The 20879-nt window shown below is 38.2% G+C and overlaps 1 long non-coding RNA gene across 3 annotated transcripts; it reads right to left on the bottom strand.

The window, feature by feature from the left end:
• Positions 1-22: 22 nt before the first annotated feature.
• On the bottom strand, positions 23-20706 carry LOC112976748. Of its 3 annotated transcripts, none has more exons than XR_003257130.1 (5): positions 19823-20706; positions 19371-19496; positions 13600-13650; positions 2920-8193; positions 23-1746 (listed from the first exon to the last, which is right to left on the bottom strand). It is a non-coding gene; the product is annotated as an uncharacterized LOC112976748 (long non-coding RNA). The 3 variants fall into 3 exon arrangements; XR_003257131.1 differs by having other exon boundaries at positions 23-1178; positions 1672-8193; XR_003257132.1 differs by having other exon boundaries at positions 23-4269; positions 8038-8193; positions 19823-20705.
• Positions 20707-20879: the final 173 nt, after the last annotated feature.

Consider the following 20879-nt stretch of genomic DNA (forward strand, 5'->3'; position numbering starts at 1 on the left):
AACACAAACCACTTCACAGGTAAATAAGGTAAAGTTTATTGGATGAGTAGCATCTTCCACAAGAACAAGATCAGCTGATGTAGTTGGAAAAAAATACAAGTTTAGAGTACATAGTTACTTACTGAGGTTTGAAATTGAAGTAGCAATAAGTTTAACTTAATTAATTTTAAATTAATTTAAATCAATTAATTAATTTGAAAGAAAAAGGTGGTTCCCCTGTGGCAAGGGAGAGCCAATGAGGTCATTAACAGTGCAAAGAATGCCAGGAAGAAACAGTACTGCTGCTGGTAATATAGAGGTCCTTGTGAAAGACAAACAGAGAAATGATGTGGAAATGATTAATTACAGACATTCAAAAAAACTAAAAATATTTAAATAACCATTATGGAATTCAAGTGTCATCAGAAACAAAAAATGATTCCTCTTTCCAAAAAACATCACAAGAAATAGCTTCCTTGGTAATTTCATTCCAGAGGAAAAAGTGAAATATTAACACTGAGGAACTGTACAGTAACCGAGCCCTCAAACCACTCAGTAAATCATTTAACAGATTTTGGCAGATAATATCAGGAAACGTTTAAAAAAAGTCTCTCCCCCACGAAGACACAAATCACTGAATTACAAGTCTGAGACACATAAAAAAATTCTTTGTATTAGTTTTATTTGTTAGAAAGATGAAATATTCCAAATCTATCCAATTAAACTTCAGTTGTTCAAACTTTTTGTACATTTTTGAATTTACATCTTGCAATCTTCTTGTTTTCTTAGTTATTTTTCCCAAAGTTAAATAGTTGAGCATATATATCCAAGATGCAGCAGGAAGTGGCATATGTGATTCATTAGGTAATCTCTGACCCTGCACTCAACCATTGTCAGTGTGACAATTCTACTGAAAACATATTTCATAAAGCAGCATCCTTCCAATGAGACAATGATTCTTGTCATAACAACTTCTGTAATTTTAAATGAGTTTTTGGAAGAGCAGAGATGTTCATTCCAATGTCAAGAGATGCATCTCTTCTAAAGATTTAATTTTTGCCCTTCAAAGCTTTCCACTGGAATACCAGCTAGATATTGTTCTTTAATTCTTGTCCTAACAAGTTGTGTTGCTGCCATACAGCAGTTAGTTCCACCCAAAAGCAGAGGCAAAAAAGTTCCAGTCCTTCATAAGTGATTTCCTAAATATATTTTGGGATGAAAAGTACAGCCAAAATGTAAGATAAATACACACCTCAAACAAAGGAAAAGTAAAAAGAAGTGTAACTTTTTGTCAACTGTTTCCAGCATGTACAATTAGTATGTTACAAGCATAACTAAAATCCTAGTTGTGTTTTCAAAGAGTGAAGTCATACCAAAACTACTCCAAAAAGTCCTTTTGCACTATGACTAAAAACTGCATAATGGATTCTTTTCAGCAAGTAATATATATACAGAACTTGGAGATTATTTGAGGGGTGTGCCTCAGATATTTAAAGACAGGGAGATTTATGGTCCAAAACTTATAGAAGTCAGTGGAAATAACACTTGTCCTCACTGGGCTTTGAATCAGGGCCTATCAATTCTATCCATTCTGTGATGTAATTTACATATATTTTGAAACAGAGGTATTCTTCATGCTAAATTTTACTCTTATTACTTTGTAAGGGTAGTATTTGCCAGTGCTGAACTTACCAGCATTATGAAGAGGGGATTTGCTAAAGCCATTTCATATCCTCTATTTCTGAACACGTTTAGTACTAAACAGTTCTGCATAAGACAGAAGAACAAGAAGCACCAAAGAGCAGCAAGGTCAGGAAGGATACTTGTCAAACATGTCACACATTGTTTCCCTCATGTACTCATGTTATAATGTGAATTCTCACTGTATTTATATTCTGTTGCTATAAATTAATTACATTTCATTGTCATGAAAAGTTGAAGTTTTTCCTATTCTGTAACAGTGTGAAGAATTGAGAGACAAAGCTACTGAATATCTTAGCTCAGCTTTCACTGAATTATGAGGGAAAGTTGGGATCCATCCATACTTTTAATTTTTTAATACAGTTTTAACTGTATTAGAGTTCTAGACTGTAATACAGTCTAGACTAGCAAAAGAACTATCCTTCTGCTTCAACTTCAGATGGAGCATGGATAATGTTTTCATATCATTGCAGCAATGAAAGATTTGGTAAAAGAAAGTCTGTGCCAGCAAAACAGTTAAAACTATTGCCCTTGTATATTTGAATGCCAATGCCTCTTTCCATATCCCTAAGCACAGGCAAGAAAACGATCTCAAATCTCAAAAGGGGAAGGATTAAATGGAGAGCTAAAGAAAATGTACAGTGCATCCCCTTTTGTACCCAAAAGAATTCAGAGAGCAGACACAGTAGTTAATTTCTGTGGCTCTTCTCTTTCCATGGAGCTTTCCTCAGGCAGCCATCGGTCTATTACTAAAATTATTCCACTGTAACCACATTATAAAGGCATAAGCAAGAGCTGCCAGAAATTGAGGATTTGTAAAGAGGCTCTGGGCTTCTGAACAATGGGTTCTAGTCTTCCACAGCCCTAGGTGAAATCTGTGAGTAGGCTTTATTATATGGGAAGACAAATTCCACAAAGAACAATTATTCAATGAAGCAAAATTTCAGGTCTTAAAAGCTGGTATATCTGAGGTAGTGAATGCTTTTTGAGAATACATATCTCTAGGCTTTGCTTAGATGTGATAACCTTCTCTGAGAGATAGCTTAGCTATGATATTTATTATGGTAAATGTTTGTTTTATAAAAATCAAACTTAATATAAGTATTGATCTAAAAGAGTTCTTACTACAAGTATAGACTATATGCACATATTATTTAAATATACTATAATATAATTATTTTCCTTGCCGAAAGCAGGTTAGATGTACAGTAAGGCTTCTGTAAAGCACTAGAGACATACCTCAACAACTTAATTCTTCTCTTTTTTCCCTTCCAATTCTTCACTGAAATGATCTTGCATATCTTCCTCCTGTTTGCCATCATTCTTGTCTTTAGTATACACTTTCAGCTTGCACATCTCTGTGTAACTGAGTCAAGGGGCAATGAATCCCTACCTATTCAGTAATTTGGCAGTACTGGACAGTCGCATTTTATAAGCTTCTGGAAAGCTTTGGGTTTTTGATGACCCCACCATTCACCAAAGGCCTACATTTCCTTTGGCATTAGTTATCTAACCATAACTTATTGGATAGGTTTCTAACTGGCAGACTGAGTTCATATTGCAAAAATCACCTTCAAATTTGTGGTTGGCAGTTTGCATACAATACATGCTGGAAYAGACAGTATCCGTGTGGTGAAAATAGTTCACTCATTTGGCACAAAAGAAATGATAACACCATTCATCAGAAGAACAGACAGATGGCATTTGGATTGTCTCAGCAAGGGTTCATATTCTTTATTTTCTCTCTCAACTAAAGTTGTCTTGTTTATTTTTCATGATGATTCATCTGATGCTGCCTAGGGGGCAACACAGTGCTAGAGGCCTAGTGGGCACAAAGAATAAAGGCTAGCAGGCATTCCAGTACTTCTCTAATGTCCACTTTTTTGCTTTGAGTAAAAGCTAACATATTTCTAAATACATTCTTGTCTGTTCTGACTTCCTCTCCTGAAATCTCTGAGTCCTTTTATTCTGTTGTTGTCTGGAAACATTTCATGTTTCTGTTTGAACATTAGTTCATAAATCTTTTTCAAAAAAAGGATTATGCTGAAGACATTTCTTGGACTCACTATGTCTACTCTCTTGCTTTGTGTACGTTCAGTATGTGATCAGGAATATCTATGAGACTGACTGATGGACAACTGACAAATTCTGTTTAATCAGTACTCACTGGATTTATCCAGTCATTTTCAGCATTCAAACAATGTTCCACCAATGTAAAATTTTCCTTTTCTAATTCTAGATACCTGAAGATTTGCCTGAGCCAAACAGAATTATTCAATGGAATTATGTCTCTCACAAAGTCTATAAATGTGACAGTCTCATTTCAAACCTGAAATGAAAATGTAGTGCAATATAAACTGCACAAAAACTAAGCATGAGATAAATAAGAGTAGACAAGTAAGAAAAATAACATTAGGGAACCCAATTTTCATTCTGGAGGCTATCTTGGAAAAACAACTCTTTAAAAGATTATCACACATAAAAAAGACTCTACCAAACCATACAAATAAATCTGTTTTACTTAAGATGAGTTCACTTCAGAAGGTGTTGATTATCACCTGCAGTACTAGGCTAAACAGGAGGAAAATTCTACAAAAAAACAAAAAACAAACAAACAACAACAACAACAAAAAAACCCTTATAGAGACTTCCAACCAGAGATTTTCTCCCTAAAACAAAAATACTAACAATATTCCTTTAATATACTGCATCTCCAAGCCATACAACAAGTATATAATCTACCTACCAATCCTCCTCCCCCTAACACTGCAGTGTTTGAATATCAAACACAAACATACAATATTTGTCACATTTATGATGGAATTTGAGCCACAAAGATTAACTGGCTTGCCCTAGACAGTACAGAAGGGCTACAAGAAAAACAGAAATAAAACTCATTTCTTGCAAGCCCCTGTTTTAACCACAAGATTGTCCCATTTAGGAATTCCCTGCAATAATGATACAGCTTTTTTTCTTTTTCAAGAAAAGCTCTAACATAAGAGTAAACACTACTCTGATTTTGTTGTAGTGCTTTCAGATGTATGCTGGTCTAAAAGTGAACAGAAGTTGCCCTATAAGTTTTAGAAATACTTGGCTAGACACCAAACATGGCACTTACGTAAGGCTGTAGAATCACCTGACACTTGTAGCTGCCTTGCTGATTTTCCAAGAATTTTAATCCTCTTTTCCCGAAACTATCCCTTTAGTGAGCAAATATGTTTAGGCTATTACTTATATACTTGCTTCAGAGACAATCAGTTTCGTATTTCAAAGAGGAGAATAACACTATGTGCTCTCAAACATCAGAAATCAAAAAATACTTCTTTGTACAGCAAAGTACCAAGTGCGACGTCTCATATAAGAGGGCCCATTCCTAGACTGAGCACTCCCAGTCTGCTTCTACTCTTTAAAAGCCTTTCTACAGAAGAATAATGAAGCTTCACAGCTCCTCCTTCCTGACAAGCAGAGGGATCAGCATGCCAGCAAGGCAGGCATGTGGCTGGTGCACGGCAATTATTAGAGTGCGCAAAAAGCAACCAGAGACAGATATTTACAGCTTGCTGGTTGGAGGCAGAAGTAACTTTGCTTCCTATTATCACAGGCTATGTTTTTTATAGAATGTTTAAGTATATAACTAGTCCAGTTAATTTGCTTTAGTTCACATTTTATGTCAGATATAAAATTTAATGGGTCAAATCCCTAGCCCCATGAAGTCAATGGAAGCTTTAACTACAGACTTCAAAGAAACCAAAATCTGTCTCTATTACTCAAAATATTTCTAATTAGCAACTGCACCACTGGGGCTATTCATTAATAATGACTTTCATGTGTGGTTTTGCATGTGTAATTTACATTTACATCCTTTGTAATAATTAAGGGTCCCTAAAGTGACAACAGAATGTATTAAGAAGTCCCTGAACCACAAATTATGGGAAGGCAGAAAAATATTCTGGGGAATTACCACTTCCTTTGCAGTCTTCTACTTCACAAAGGATGACTGCATGTTCTTAGAACAACAGAACCACAGAACCATTGAGGTCGGAAGGGACCTCATGGAGATCATCCAGTCCGAATCCCTGCCCAAAGGAGGATCAACTACAGCAGACTATCCAGGGCTGTGTCCAGTCAGGTTTTGAGTATCTCCAAGGATGGAGACTCCACAGCGTCTCTGGACAACCTGTTTCAGAGTTTGACTAGCCTCACAGTAAAAAAAAACAAACAAAAATTCTTATGTTTACATGGAACTTCTGGTATTTCAATCCGTGCCCACTGCCTCTTGTCCTGTCACTTCTTTGCAGTGGCATCACCTTGTGGTTGTATGTATAGTGGGGGAATATTTGGAGAAATTCTCCACTGTTGCAAAATCACCAGCATAACTCCACTTAAGCTATACAAAAGGTCATTAAAAAGGTCATTCACTGTAAGTCATCAGTGTGTCAAAGCAAATTCCCACTCTGCCCCTATATAAGCATTTCATAGCACTACTCCTGCAAGCAGTCTTTCCCTCAAAAACAGCACTACCTTATAATACTTCTGTACCTTATGAGGTTTCAGGAACCAGAAAGGACTTGCCATAGGAAATGGGTGAAGGTTGGAAATGGGCTGTGTCTAGAAAGCAAATTTCCTAGAAAACAAGCTTTACTGATCACGCTGCTACAGAAGTATAATAGCAGAAAAGGAGGATGAAAGCGTGGACTTAGTGGTGGCTACTGCTGGCAGGAGCCACCGACACTCCCCTAGCAGCTGCCATTCTGCACTTCCCAACTCTTTCCTCCCTTAGAGTTAGCAAAGCAGTGGCAGGAGGGGGCTATGGGCTGCACAAGCTACTGCAGCTCTGGCAAGCAGAAGGACAGCAACTGCTCCCCACAGACTAATGCCCTTGGCATCTGCCTACTTCCCCTATGCCCAAGGCCAGTCTTCAGTGGAAATTTCTCTAGTGTAAAACCAACTGATAGTTTGGGGCTATACCAGGCATTTCATTGTTCTAGCACTGGCGTAGATATACCAGTTGAGGTAAGAGTAGAGCAAAAAGAACAAAACAAAGCACAGGAGCTTCTACTGCTACCTCATCCCGTTCCAGTTTCTCTGACACAACACAGCTGGAGGCTGCACACGGATGAAATACGTAAGGATGTCAGTCACTTACAAGAAAGTGTGACTGCAGGAATACTTCTCTGTGTGGACATAAATGACTCCATATGCTTGCCTCATGCCTGCAATGCCCCCAAGCTCCAACATAACTGAAGCTTTGGTGACCCTGAACTCAGCTGCCTTCAGTGAGAATTATACAATTTAAGTGTGGGAATTGTCCTGTGATACTCATGAATTTCAAATTCTGACAACAAACCAAAAGGAATTAAGCATATAATTGCAGTTATTTATTAAAATTTCTGCCTAATCAAAACAGTTGTGCATAACTGAATGAAAACAGTTAAAGAATGAATTTGTTGTTCCCTCTTACTAGACAATAGTTTAATTTTCTGGGGTTCAGTAACTACACTTTTCAACTGAAAACTGAATCTCATCTATAAAAAAAATGTAGTTTTTAAAACTTCACTGCTGAACATACCATACTAAATAATTATTTGAAAGGCTAACAACGGTCTCCGTATTTGTCTTTATCTTCTCGCTCCTAAAAATGCAGGGTTTTTAGACCCAAACACACATTGCTTCTGGGATACAGGATGTCTGATGGGAAGGAATTTGAAAATTGCTTAAAATCTTAGATAATCAGTTTCATGCAAATAGAGCTGACTTCAGCTTTTTGCTTGAGGGATTTTTTGACAAATAATGTAGTTTGTCAATTGTCAATTTTCTAGTGGGAAAACTAGGGATAATTTCAAACTATGATAGTTTGTTTTCTCCATCTGATCTGAAACATTCTGTTTTGAACTAGTTTATTAAACACTGAATATATCTCCCTGTCAGCACATTTCCCAAATTAAGCAGGAATTTAAACTTTCATTCCTTCTAAGGGCCAAGCCTGCAATAAAAACAACATCTGCCTGGAGATCTGTGAATTTTCCTCTGCATCATGGGAAGTACTTTCTGGCCAGAGAATCTGCCCTGTACAGCAGAATAGTCACATCAAGCCCTTCTAAAATTCCCATGTGGTACTGACCCAAATTGGAAAATGCTGAGAGATGAATGTGCATGAAATAAAGCATGTTAGGTCAGTTGTTTAAAAAAAAAGAAATCCAATTTTAGAGATGTGGGTTTTTGTGACTCTCTGTATGTATCGCCACTGAGTGGGGAAAATTAAAATGTTAACTTTTATTCTATTTGGAATGAAAGCAAAAAATGTATCTTTGGATTTGGCTCTGAAAAAAAAAAAATCCAAATTTCATTCAGCACTACCTGCCACCTTCCACAAGTAACAGTGGAATTTCTGAGATGTATCTTGGAACCTGCTTCAAAATTAATTTTTAATTGCTCTTGAGCATCTTCAGAGACTTCTTGCACAAGGCTTACTTCCAAGTCCAAAGGCCAAGTAGGATCTTGTAGTTCCACTACCTGTAGGAGAAATAGCAGTGACTTCTCAAAGCAATATGTATGTTTTCACAGGGTTCTTCTGGTCTTTGAAGAAGCTCTTCAAGTCTCCCCAGTCTGTGATATTGAGCAAAGCAGGAATACAGGCATGCACAGGTACGGCTAACAAATGAAACTAATGCTGGTATCCTTGGAGGGAAGCTCATGCAGGTTATAAACACAGTGCTTTTCTTTCCTTCAATCTGTGTTATGCCAAGTGAAAAATCTAGGCAACTTTCAGAATTCCACTCATTTAAACTAGTAAGAATGATCACAATTGTTATAAAGAATGATAACAGAAATTTTCATACAAATTTTGCAAACATGTTCTATTTATATTACAAAATACTCAATAGCCCTGGCTCAAGTGAAAATAACTCTGCAAACAAAGTAACTAGCTTTATGTCCCAATATTTTAAAACATTTTGGTTTATCAAAATGCAAATTCCAACTTCTTCTAAAGAAGGCTTTCATATCACCATCCTACAAAAATATTTATATCCACAGGGGCCTTAATATTTTTCTATACTTTAGGGAAGATAAACTATTGCAATTTTTGGATTGCAGAAAAGCACACTGTATCATTCTTCTAGACAGAAGTAGTAACAGGGACAAAAGTAGTAATATATTTTACTTCTACTAGTACTTATTATTCTCTTCATTTAAAACTTTCTCTGTTTAAATGTTTAAGAACTCACCAAGTCTTACAGAAGCCAACACAAACTGTTTTTTAAAGTTGTAAATACTTTGTTCACAGGTATATACAAGTGTGTATTTTAATTTTAACATTTATGATAACGATATGAGAATTGCAGAAATGAAGTATGCAGTGCATACTGTAGTGCAGGCACTCCACAGATAAGATTTCTGAATGCCATAAATAGTATTTACCAGATATTTTTAAGCACTTGAACAGCTTAGTTTAATGTCTATTAACTTTGATTTTTATGTATTTTTGCTTTTCAGACTACAGTGAACAGACTCATCTTAAGCACATTTTTCTGGACTACATCTTAACCTTTCCAGACTGTGTGGACACCTGGCAGAATGGTGTGTCCACTATGGAATGCAAGGTACAAACCCTAGTTGTCTCCCACCAGCAAGGACACAATGGACATCATTTGGACACAATGCCATGCGAATACAGTAGGTAGCACTACTCCTGAACCAAAGGTAATATGGCTATGTCCTGAAAAGGACTTAAAAGATTCACTTGTTTAAACCATCACTATCTGAGATATTTCTATGCCACTTGGTCAACACAGCCACTGATCTCCATTTCCCTCCCAACACGTTGCAATAGTCTAATGTATGTTTACTTTGCATTTTCTGTTTTTGCTTAACCTGAGTGATCAGGTATCAAGTATCTATTTCCAGATAACTGAAGCCTGAATGTATTTGCTATTAAAAAGTAAATAATTTAAGAAAACAATAAAAAATTAACAATACTGGATTTATTCAGGTCAGAGACATCAAATACAAGATATTACCCTTTTTATGACCTGCAGCAAATCTACTTCTTGGAAATATTTTTGTAATTCAGTTACTTTAACACACATAATTCCATGAAAAGTTGAGTCAAGTAAATAACTGATGTCCAAGCATTTTAAAGGGCATCTAGTTTGAGGATCCTTTTTTCATGGAGAAAAGACAACTTTGGAACTAACATTACAGAAGCACTTTTAATTACTGGTTGCATGGATTTTACAAAAAAAAAAAAAAAAAAAAGCACCTGTTGCTGAATGACTGCCTAAAGAGTGTGGGATCTTCTCTGAAATCTGTATAAAAAAGGATGAAAAATTTAGGATGTTGCCCTTAAAATCATTTTTCATTCAGGCAGTATTTAACTCCGTAAACTGATCTGAATTTCTACTGTGTCAATTAGAGTTATTTATACAATTTAAATTTTCATGACTGGACACCAAAACTTTGGAGAAATAAGAAAAGTATAAGAACATAACTTTCTTTCCATTTTAAAAAAGCCTTCTTGCCTTCTTTCATCTCCATTCACAGACAGCATATAAAATCTACAGTTTGAAAGAAATACAAAATGAAAAACTGAAGAAAAAAATGATACTTCTATGAGGGGTGGGATTTAGTCATTCAAAAATATTTAATATCTCTCTTCCTTATTTTTATTGCTGTAGAAGAACAAATCATGTACTTCTTGTATTCTTTAATACAAAGCTGAGAACACAGGATATGATTTGAAGGCGTACCATACAGTGCCATACAGATAGATGAGCAAGGCCTACACTTTAACTAGAGTAGTAGAAGCAGTGTGGCCATATTAGTTTGGTGTTTTGCCCAGCCTAGTTCACAGCGCAGTTCGCTAAAGGGAAGCACTATAAAAAAGTTACACTGCATTAATTACCCAAGCTAGCAAATATTGTACAGAGCAGAGAGACTCAAAAAGTAAAATATACAGTTTACTTGTCAGATATTACCTACTATGATAGATGATAAATTGCAGTATGTTACAAAAATAACAACCTATCTATATTTACATAAATACTGTATGTAGGACACTTTGGTAGTTACAGTATAATATGTCTGATTTGAAGCATTTCTTCTGTAACGACTCTAATGATCTAACTTAACTGGAATTCAGAGAAGAGCATATGAGAATTAGATCCAGCACACCAATAGATCCCTCAAAAACAGGAGGATGAACTGTTCACTTTAAGGATCATGATTTTTTTGATTAGAGGTACAAATGTGAAGATCAACAGACTATCAAAAAATTATGTGATTAAAAAGCTACTTTCACATGTATGGGCTTATCATAGTCTTTCAGCCCTTGCCTTGGGCTGGCAGTCAGCTCTCCTGCAGGAGGTGTGCTGCTGTTGACGAGTTGTGTCGTCAGGTAAGGGAGTTACGGGAGGAGGTCAGTAGGCTGCGCAGCATCCGGGAAGCGGAGCAAGTGATAGACAGGGTATTTTCAGAGACTGTGCAGCTTCAGGAGTCCCAACCCCCTGCAGCAGTGGAGTTGCTGGAGGGCTCTGTGCCATGTGAAATGGTACATCATAATATCGTAGAAGAAGGCTGGAAACTGGTCACTGCTCGTAGGAGGAGAAAGGCTCCTACTCCTCCCGAAGACTTGCAGCTGAAGAACAGGTTTAGTGCCCTCCAGGATGAGGAGGAGATGGGCATGGCTGCAAGGGAAGTACCTAGGACAACAGACCCTGTGCCCTGCCGGAACACCCGGAAAAAGCGGCGGGTGATTGTTGTGGGGGACTCCCTGCTGCAGGGGATGGAGGCATCTATCTGCCGACCTGACCTCATGTCTAGAGAGGTTTGTGGCCTGCCGGGGGCTCGTGTGAGAGAGGTCATGGAAAGACTGCCAAGGCTCGTCCATGCTTCGGACTATTACCCACTGCTGCTCTTCCATGTGGGCGCCAATGACACCAAGGGCAAACTGGAGACCATCAAGCAGGATTTCAGAGCTCTGGGAATGGTGGTCAAGGGTCTGGGAGCCCAGGTCATCTTCTCCTCAATCCTGCCAGTGAGGGGGATGGATGAGAGGAGGAGGAGACGGACTTTCCAAGTTAACGACTGGCTGCGCCGCTGGTGTTGGCAACAGGGTTTTGGTTTCTACGACCATGGGACCCTGTTTGAAGATCGACAACTGATGGCGAGAGATGGGATCCACCTCACGAGGCAGGGCACGCTGGTCTTTGCCAACAGGTTGGCCAACCTGGTAAGGAGGGCTTTAAACTAGGAAAGATGGGGGAAGGGGAGAGTTATAGTGACAGGGTAGCTGGCAAAAGACTGCTCAAGTCAGGACACCTCCAACAGGTGAATGCAGCCAGGGAAGTGCGCATGGGATGTGGCTATGGAGGACCCTCTTTTACCCCTCCTGGGAAACCTGCATGCTCGATCACCTCGCTGAAATGCCTGTACACCAATGCACGCAGCATGGGGAACAAACAGGAAGAACTAGAGATCTGTGTGCGGTCGCAGGGCCATGATCTCATTGCCATTACAGAGACATGGTGGGATAGCTCGCATGACTGGAGTGCTGTCATGGATGGCTACGTGCTTTTTAGGAAAGACAGGCCAGGCAAGCGAGGTGGTGGAGTTGCTCTTTATGTGAGAGAGCAACTGGAATGTATTGAGCTGTGCCTAGGGGTGGATGAAGAGCGAGTCGAGAGCTTATGGGTAAGGATTAAAGGGCAGGCTAGCATGGGTGACACTGCTGTGGGTGTTTACTACAGGCCACCTGATGAGGAAGAGGAAGTCGATGAGGCCTTCTACAGACAGCTGGAAGTAGCCTCACGATCCCAGGCCCTGGTTCTCATGGGGGACTTCAACCACCCCGATATCTGCTGGAAAGACAACACAGCTAGGCACAAACAGTCCTGGAGGTTCCTGCAGAGCATTGGTGACAACTTCTTGACACAGGTGGTGGAGGAGCCAACAAGGAGAGGTGTGCTGCTGGACCTTGTACTAACAAACAAAGAAGGACTGGTGGAAGATGTGAAGGTTGGGGGCTGCCTTGACTGCTCAAAAAAGAATTTTTTTTCAAAAAGCTGGATATCAAGATTAACAAGCTTGTCTCTTTCCTTCGCTCTCATTTTAAGATTGGTTTTCAAAATACAGGCATATTTTTGATGCAGATAGGATGTAATAACTATAAGGCATTCTTTTTTTTAATTGTGTAAGAGTGAACAGCAATAATTATTAGAAGCCAAAAGAGAAATTTCCTATTTGACAAAATATATTCAATACTTAACATATTTCAGTATAATATATCTCAGGCAATGATCACAAGCAGATGCAAAATATCCAACTTGATAGCAAGGAATATATGAGAAAATATATATAGCTAGGAACATATTAGAAAATATTAGAGAATATGTAAACAGATATCAGAATAAAGTGTTGTATAAACATCACATTGTAATACAGAACACATATTCCAATCATTATCTGCAATTTTTGCTCTATGTTCTCTGAAAAATAACCAGCTTGCCCTTTTTCTTTAATGCGAAACCATCATCACCCAGAAAAAAAAAATATTTTCACTAGAAAACATCCTGATGAACTGAAAAAATGTTGACTCTTCATTGCTTTTCTGTAGGCTTTCTTACAGAGCAATTTTTTATCGAAGAAATTCCTTTTTTAACGAAAGCTTTTTTGGTATTTCTTCAGCTACTATCTGCTTTTTATTTTGTTATTCAGTTACAGTTCTACACTAAAAGCTTTAGCTTCAAGAATAAATATAACTGATTATTCAGAGCTCTAAATCTCTTCAAATCTAGTATTTCAAGCTGTAAGTGCATTACTATTTGAATAATTACAAAGTATATTAATAAGAGCAAATGTACATTTTTTCCACTGAATATTTAGCTATTTGATAAATCTGTTGATTATATGCAACTCTCCTACCAGGCAACAACGGCAGAATGAAGGAGTCCAATCAGTCCAAAGATTCTCTTCCTAAAGAGAAGACAAATATGACTCATGTCATATCCAGAGCTAAAATACTTTTCTAAACTTGAGAAGCTTAAAATAAAACCTCCTTTATAACATTTATACGTTTGTTCTCCTGCACATGCAGAAACATTCAGCTATCCTTTGGAATATACAACCATATATTATCATATATGGGAAAAGAAAAAATAAAATTAACATGAAAACAAGACAATGAATGACTCATTGATGTTTCCAGAATAGTCAATGTAGTCCACAAGTTCAAAGGATAATTGTTGGATTTACTGAACCCTACTTGTTAAAGGCATTAATATCCATATTAATATATCTATACATATCCATACATATCTAAACATATCCATATTAAGTGTGACAACTGTGCAGCATTTTAGAAGGGGTTACATTCAGTTCTGGTACGGGCAATGGAATGAGTTACCTGGACACATAAAAATGATGTGATTACAAACCCTGTTCTTTAGCAGTCTGCATCTCCCTTCTCATCAAAGAATCTAGAACCCCACATAAAATGCCCAGGTTTGCTATACAGTATGCATAAGGAGTTTTGGTACCATCCTGAGGCATCACAGTTGTCTAATGCTAGCCCACAGGAAATGCAGCAGAGTGTTGTCGCAAATCCCTAAAAACTTGCTCAGGCCAAGACACAGACCCTCAACGTACTTACAATTCGCAGCCCAGAATCCTCTCCTAATAGTAAGATCCAGCTACCATTCTGTTAAAAAATGGAGCAAGGCTTGATGTTTTCCATTTAATCACAGCCAGGGTAACAGAAGGAAGTGAGAAAACAAACACCTGTCATATAGCAACCTACTGTTGCTGTGTATCCCCATTAACCCAAAAAGGTTCAAATAAATATATGGCAGAAATGTGGTCCTACCCAGCAAAAGACAGGGCTTTTGAAAACAAAGGCAACTCTGCTCCTTTTCTGTTAAAGTTGTGCCACTGAAGCAAACAATTCAAAGTCTATAGGGATAGAAACAGTGTGTGATATTTACCCCAAGGAATAGGGCATTCAGCAAGGAGCAACACATCCTCATCTCTAACTCACACTCCCGGGACTATATAAGTTCATGCAGTCACTCTTTAAAATAAAATATTTGGAGGGAGAAGACTGAGGTTTGAACACTCTCAGACAGAACCAAACTGAATCTTCCACCTCTTATGTCAGCAATCTAACAGCTAGGCTGTTAAATAAAAGGTTATGCAACCTCCCCATCTTTCAGCCACATGTTAAAAGAAAGCAGCCACACCAAACTCCAAGAATCCGTGAATATCAGTGTGTGAATGTGCTTGGTGGGCCCTGAGAATACTGACAAAATAGAGCCACTTGGGCACTTAAGCTGAGCATTGTAATCGGCTGAATGAGAGACAAGTGCTAAACTGCTTTAGCTGATGTGTACTGGATATGCAGAGGAGCAGACCTCTTGATAGTCTAGAGACATAAATTAAAATCAAGGAAGTGTTTTGTGATTTTAGGCATCTCCTGGGTTAGGTAGCAGCCGTGTGAGATTTCTTAGATTGCATTTTTGGACTTATGCTCCTAAATTCTCCCTAAATCCTGCTTTAGGCAGTTAAGTCCTTTATCGGATCTAGCCAAGAAACTAACACTCACTCCCTCACTCTCACTCTCCCTCCCTGTGTTTTTACTGTATCTGGTAAGTATTTAGGTCCTACTATGTTTTGCCTCCCTTTTATTTTTAATGAGATCATTCTCTCTCTAACATGTACTTAACTATTTACCCTATGTGCAATTTCTTTTTTATATTCACTAGTTCATACATAATTACTAAGTGTGGTTAAACAATTTACTAAAGGCCTTATTTCAGAAGTACTGAGGACCCACAGCTGCAATTTACTCAAAGGGAATTAAGATCCTTTGAAAAACCCATAATGCAGTGCTGTACAGAAACGCCAGAGATACTGGTTCCAGTCTAGCCCTGTTCTGCCCATATTAACTAACTTTTAAAAACCAGCTGCAAACACAACTTTCTGGCACCTCATATCTAAACAAATTTGTTCAAAGCCAGCTTCTACCCAACACCACATTTCACTGTGTAGATATATTCTTAGTTCACTGCATTAATTCTTCCCCTAAAACAGGGATTTACATTGTTTGCAATCTACTTTCCAAACATTTTTGCTACTAAGACTTCTATAAAATTAAAATGGTTACTAAATGTTTCTGCAACAATAATGTCTCTGTTCTAGTCTTTGCCTACTGTAGTTTATTCATCTTTTCAATATGAAAGCAGCACTTTGACAAAATGCCAGACAGCCACTTTTTCATTATAATAGCAAAAAGTTGCCAGCTTTTATTTTGCTAGATGTTTGGTTGTTGTTTCTTTTTTCAAATAAATCACTACATGCTAAGCAACTCTGTGCAAGGTTTGTCTGCCATCAATGATATGCTGATGTCTACTTATCTTAGCGGCTATGCAGAAGTTACAGCCTGCAACTACTGATTGGGTAGCAAGGCAGCTGTTCCCAGCTCCAGTGGGGTTCCTAAAATCTCATGTTAAACCCTACAGTACAGAAAGTTAGTGTGGCCATATCTAGCCTCGGTGGAAGACAACATTTGAGCTTTTTCAAACTCATGATTATTATTTTGTTAATGCCAAACAAGTATCATTACCCACAGTACCATACTCTTCACTTTTTTTCATCCTTCAATTGCTATGCATAACAAAGTAAAAAAATTCACCAAGATTTGAAAACAGTACTGTTCCCTGCCTCCTAGGCAATACATTAAAACAGCAACAGATTTAACAACCAAAAGTCAATATATATGTGCTGCTTTGCCTTCTTCATACTTTGTATCTCAAACTTTTCTGCAATGCTAGTAACATAGGGCATCATGGATTGCATTGATCACTGATAGATTGTTGCAAAAAATACCGAAGAATCACCTACTTAGCTTATTATCATCCCTGACCTTTCTGTCATTGTACATACACTGTATGGCACTAGAATAAGAGCAGCAAAAGCAACGCATTTGGTATGATCTTTTCAACTACTGCATATTTGATAGCATTGTGTATTCTGATTATATCCATTCCTAAGAATCAATTTTATTTTTTTTTAATAACTGATAATTCAGAAACCACTAGAACTTAAACTGGAACTTAGATTTGGAAATGTGAACATCCACCCTTCAACTGTTTTTAAAACTAATCTTACTTTCTAGGATTGAAATAGGAGTGGCTGTAAGTCAATAGGGTTTAATTTTTTTAAAGCAAAATAATTATGTTTTTTTAAAATCTCTTGGTATATAGGATAATTCAGGTTGGAAAGGACCTCAGGACATCTAGTCCAACCTCCTGCTCAAAGCAGAGCACACACTGAATTCCAAGCAACTTGTTTAAGTCTTTGTCCAGGTGGGTCAGGAAATCCTCCAAAGATGGAATTCTATGCAACCGTTAAATTTGTTAAGTCTCACCATTTCCACAAAACTTAAATAAATTTAGTATTTGCTTTACTACAGTGACACTGAGCATTTTTCCATTTAAATGGTGCCTGCAGGAGCTATCTCACTGAAACTTTAAAGAGTGTACTAAGCAACAAACTGAAACAAAAGAAAACAAAGTTGCTTCTGAGGACTCATTGTTCCTTAGTCAAGGCTGAAGTAACTTAAACATCACTTGCTAAGGTCTTCAAAAGTTACACCATTCAGTAATTTTTTTTTTTAAATAAAGCCTGTTAGAGCCTTTTTTTTTTTACATTTATTAGTGGGGGTTTTTTAGAAGAAAAAGTGTAGTAGTTTCCTGTAGAACAAATAGTTCTCTGGAACATTCTGCTTTAAAAGAAAATGAAAATATTAATCTTATTTGCCTAATCTAATCTTTCTCCAATTAATTTGTCTTTGCTACACATTCCTTGGCAATAAGTTACAACAGCTGGATAGCTAGTTAGCTACCTTTAAAAAAAATAGCGGAAAAATGGCCAAAAAGCCACTACCACATTTCTCTTGGAATATAACTACTTTCTTGGATTAACTACTTCTTATTGGGATATATGCCAAGACAGACTAAAACATGGGGGGCTCAGCTCCAGATTTACAGTATGCAGGTATTAATTTTTAGATCCACTGCCTGCCACTGCCTGTTCCTTCAGTCTAGGTTAGTTTTGCTTGGTTTTGTTTATACTGCTCTTTATTGCTGAAGATCTTGATTTAGGGTAATTTTACATATTTACCTGAAGTAAGGCCAAATATCATTTAAAGCACAGTTTTATTGTTATCTTGTGTTTAGTTGAGTTGCAGACACCATTTGTACAAGAAATTGCTTAAAGAATCATCCAATCAAAAGCTTAAAAAGCATAAGAAAGGAATATACTTCTACCTTCCTCTACTGTGGGGATAAAACTCTGTAGGTATCTTTCTGAATGAGGACTACCAAGACTTATGTAAGAAGTTGTAAAATACTGTTGTACAGTAGGATGGGGAAGGACAGTCCTTGAAACCTTACTTAGAATGGCCCATATGTACAGTACAACTGCGGATTTTTTTTTTTTTTTTTAAAGTACCACTTGTCTGGCCCTCCAGTAGGAAATAACCACTTTTGCTGTCTGTGTGTTCTTTTTTTAATGGGGTGACGTCAGGGAGAGGGGAAGGTATTATCTAAACTAGTAAAAAGTTACATCTCTTTCCCCCCACCTTGCATAACTATCACAACCCGACGATAACACAGTGTAAGATTGATTACAAAATTAATTTTTTTCTTGTTTAGTTAAATATGCCAAAGGAGAAATAGGGCATGAAAAAGAACACTTAAAGAATAAACCACACCTTAAAGATATAAAAATGACCACACTGGGTCACATCAAGGTCCAAATAGGCCCAGTATCCTATTTCCAACAGTGGCAAAAAATGAATACCTAGAGAATAAGAACAAGGTGAAAATACAGTCAGATTTCCCTTGGAAGAATCTCCCGGATTCCAGAGATCTGCATCTCAGGGATTTCCCAACTCAACAGTGATTTTTTGTGTAATAGATCCTTTTCTAGGAACTTCTCTAAACAGTTTCTGAACCCGGCCTTAGTATGCCATGCTCCAAAGTTACTTGATAGGCAGAAGATTCTCTCTCAACTTGCAGCGTACTGCTAGCTATCTAACAACAATTTTAAAGTCTGTTATGTTTAATCTAATGAAATGCTTCAGGGTCCTTCCTACAACTACATAAAACATAAACAACAAGAAATCTTTTGTCTATCTATTCCTAGACAAAAAGTTCTGGGCATGTGGAAGTCCTCTGTTTCCAAAAGAAACATAAGAAAATAAGAGCAACTGAATGCAGAGAACAGCACATACCAGAAACATTAGGACACAGTAAGGAATTACAGGGACAGCAAGTACTGTTAGCATAAAGAGCAGGCTCTGAAGAAATGTACTAATTAAAGATAGATTTCTAAATCGGTGGAAGCAGTGGAAAACAGCAGGCTCTCTGTTCATCCATTCATTCACCCTCTCTTTACACCCTTGTTTTTTTCCACTATTTTGAAGTGAAGATGATGGAAAAAAAACAAAAAAACTTAACCCTTGTGCTCCAAGACTTGTGGTAAGACCACAATCATTCTGTTCCTACACAGTGAGAATTATGAAAGTTAGTCAATTGTGGCTGACAATGTTGCCTGAATCAGTAGAATGAGTGTTAACATACAAACTTTTATAAATGGGGTGGCAATAGTGGAGAGAAATGGGTTTTCAGTTCTACCTGTTTTTAATTGTTCCTGCAGAGGACAATGTTATCATCCTAATTCCAGCTTTTTAAGGAAGTTCCACAAATGCTTGAACATTGTTCTGCTTTATTCTTCTTTTCCATTTCCACAGGTGATCTAATCTGAAATGCAAAATAAACTACTGTTCTCTCTGATGACAGCTCACAGTATTTCTTTTAGAGTTTTATTTCTATCCTGAATTTCTGCTTTTCTCACCAATATTTCATTAAGGGTCAGCTCACACTTGCCATGTCTAAAACAGAGGTAACCTTTCTGATTCAAATCATTTTATCTTATCTAACCATCATTCAAGTTCTCATTATGGGCATCTCTTTTACTCCGCTCTGCTTAGATTTGCACTTCCTAACTCATGCAGACTACATCTTATGAATAATTACGAGACTATCTTTCCTATCTCTTCACATTTAACATATACCCAGATTCTTACCTGATCTTTCAATTACCATGACATCTTTTTTCTTTGACTTTAGGACCTTGAAAGGCACTGCAGAGGACACTTTTACAGCAGATGCGTTCAGACAAAGCAAAGGAATGTAAATCCGTATGTCTCTGGTTATCTGCAGTCATGGTATCTCTGCCTATAGCCCTCTTAACAGCCTTTCAGTGTCATTCCCCAGCTTGTGATACAAGAAATACAGCTGAAGACAGATATAGCGTTGTTCCTTTCAGAGAGGCCATGAATTCATAGATGTGTAAGTCTTGCCTGGAAGGTTTTAGAGCAACTGCTATCTTTGTCTGAGATTTTGGGAGTTATGGTCTTTTCTTTAAAAAAGGCATCAGATCTGTGCTGTAAATGCACAGTACTCATGCAATAGACTCCACGCTTTCATTAGAGGCTGACTTATATCTGGAAGCCCATAACGTTTCCTTCATGAAAAGGCACTATGACTACTTAGTTCATGTAAAGTAGATCAGGTGCTTCCCAAACAGCATCGGGCTTACTATTCTATGTTCCTGGCAAGCACGAGATTTACCGCACCAACCGCCTGTTACAGCATAGCACATACACAACAGCTCTGCACAACGAAACCCTCAGATCCCATCCCACGTGCGTGCTACACAACGCGCTGGAAACATCCAAGGCAAGAGCGAGAAATACCTAAGTCCTAGGGACAAATAATCTTTTCTTAAACTTGGAACTTTCACGGGATCGTGTCCTTGCCCGCCGCCCCGTCCCCCTCCACGGACGAACCACCCGCCTCGCCCCGGCGCTCCCCGCCGCTGTCCCGGGGCCCAGAGGAGCCTCAACGGCCGCTCCGGCACAGTCCGGCGCCCCCGCCCCCCGCGTGACTCCCGCCCCCCGCGCGTGGAGCCGTTACGGAATGCGCATGGAGCGGGGTTTTGTAACCTCCTTCCATCTTGCGCCCGCCTCCCGCCCCGCCCCGCCCCGCCCCGCCCCGCCGTGACGTTGCCCACGACCAATGCGGAGCCCGCCCGGCGGTCAGGTGACGCCGCGTTTTATGTAAGCCGGCGGCAGGGCGAGG

This window comes from Apteryx rowi, unplaced genomic scaffold, assembly GCF_003343035.1.
Source record: "Apteryx rowi isolate R43461 unplaced genomic scaffold, aptRow1 scaffold_761, whole genome shotgun sequence".
Taxonomy (NCBI): Eukaryota; Metazoa; Chordata; class Aves; order Apterygiformes; family Apterygidae; genus Apteryx; species Apteryx rowi.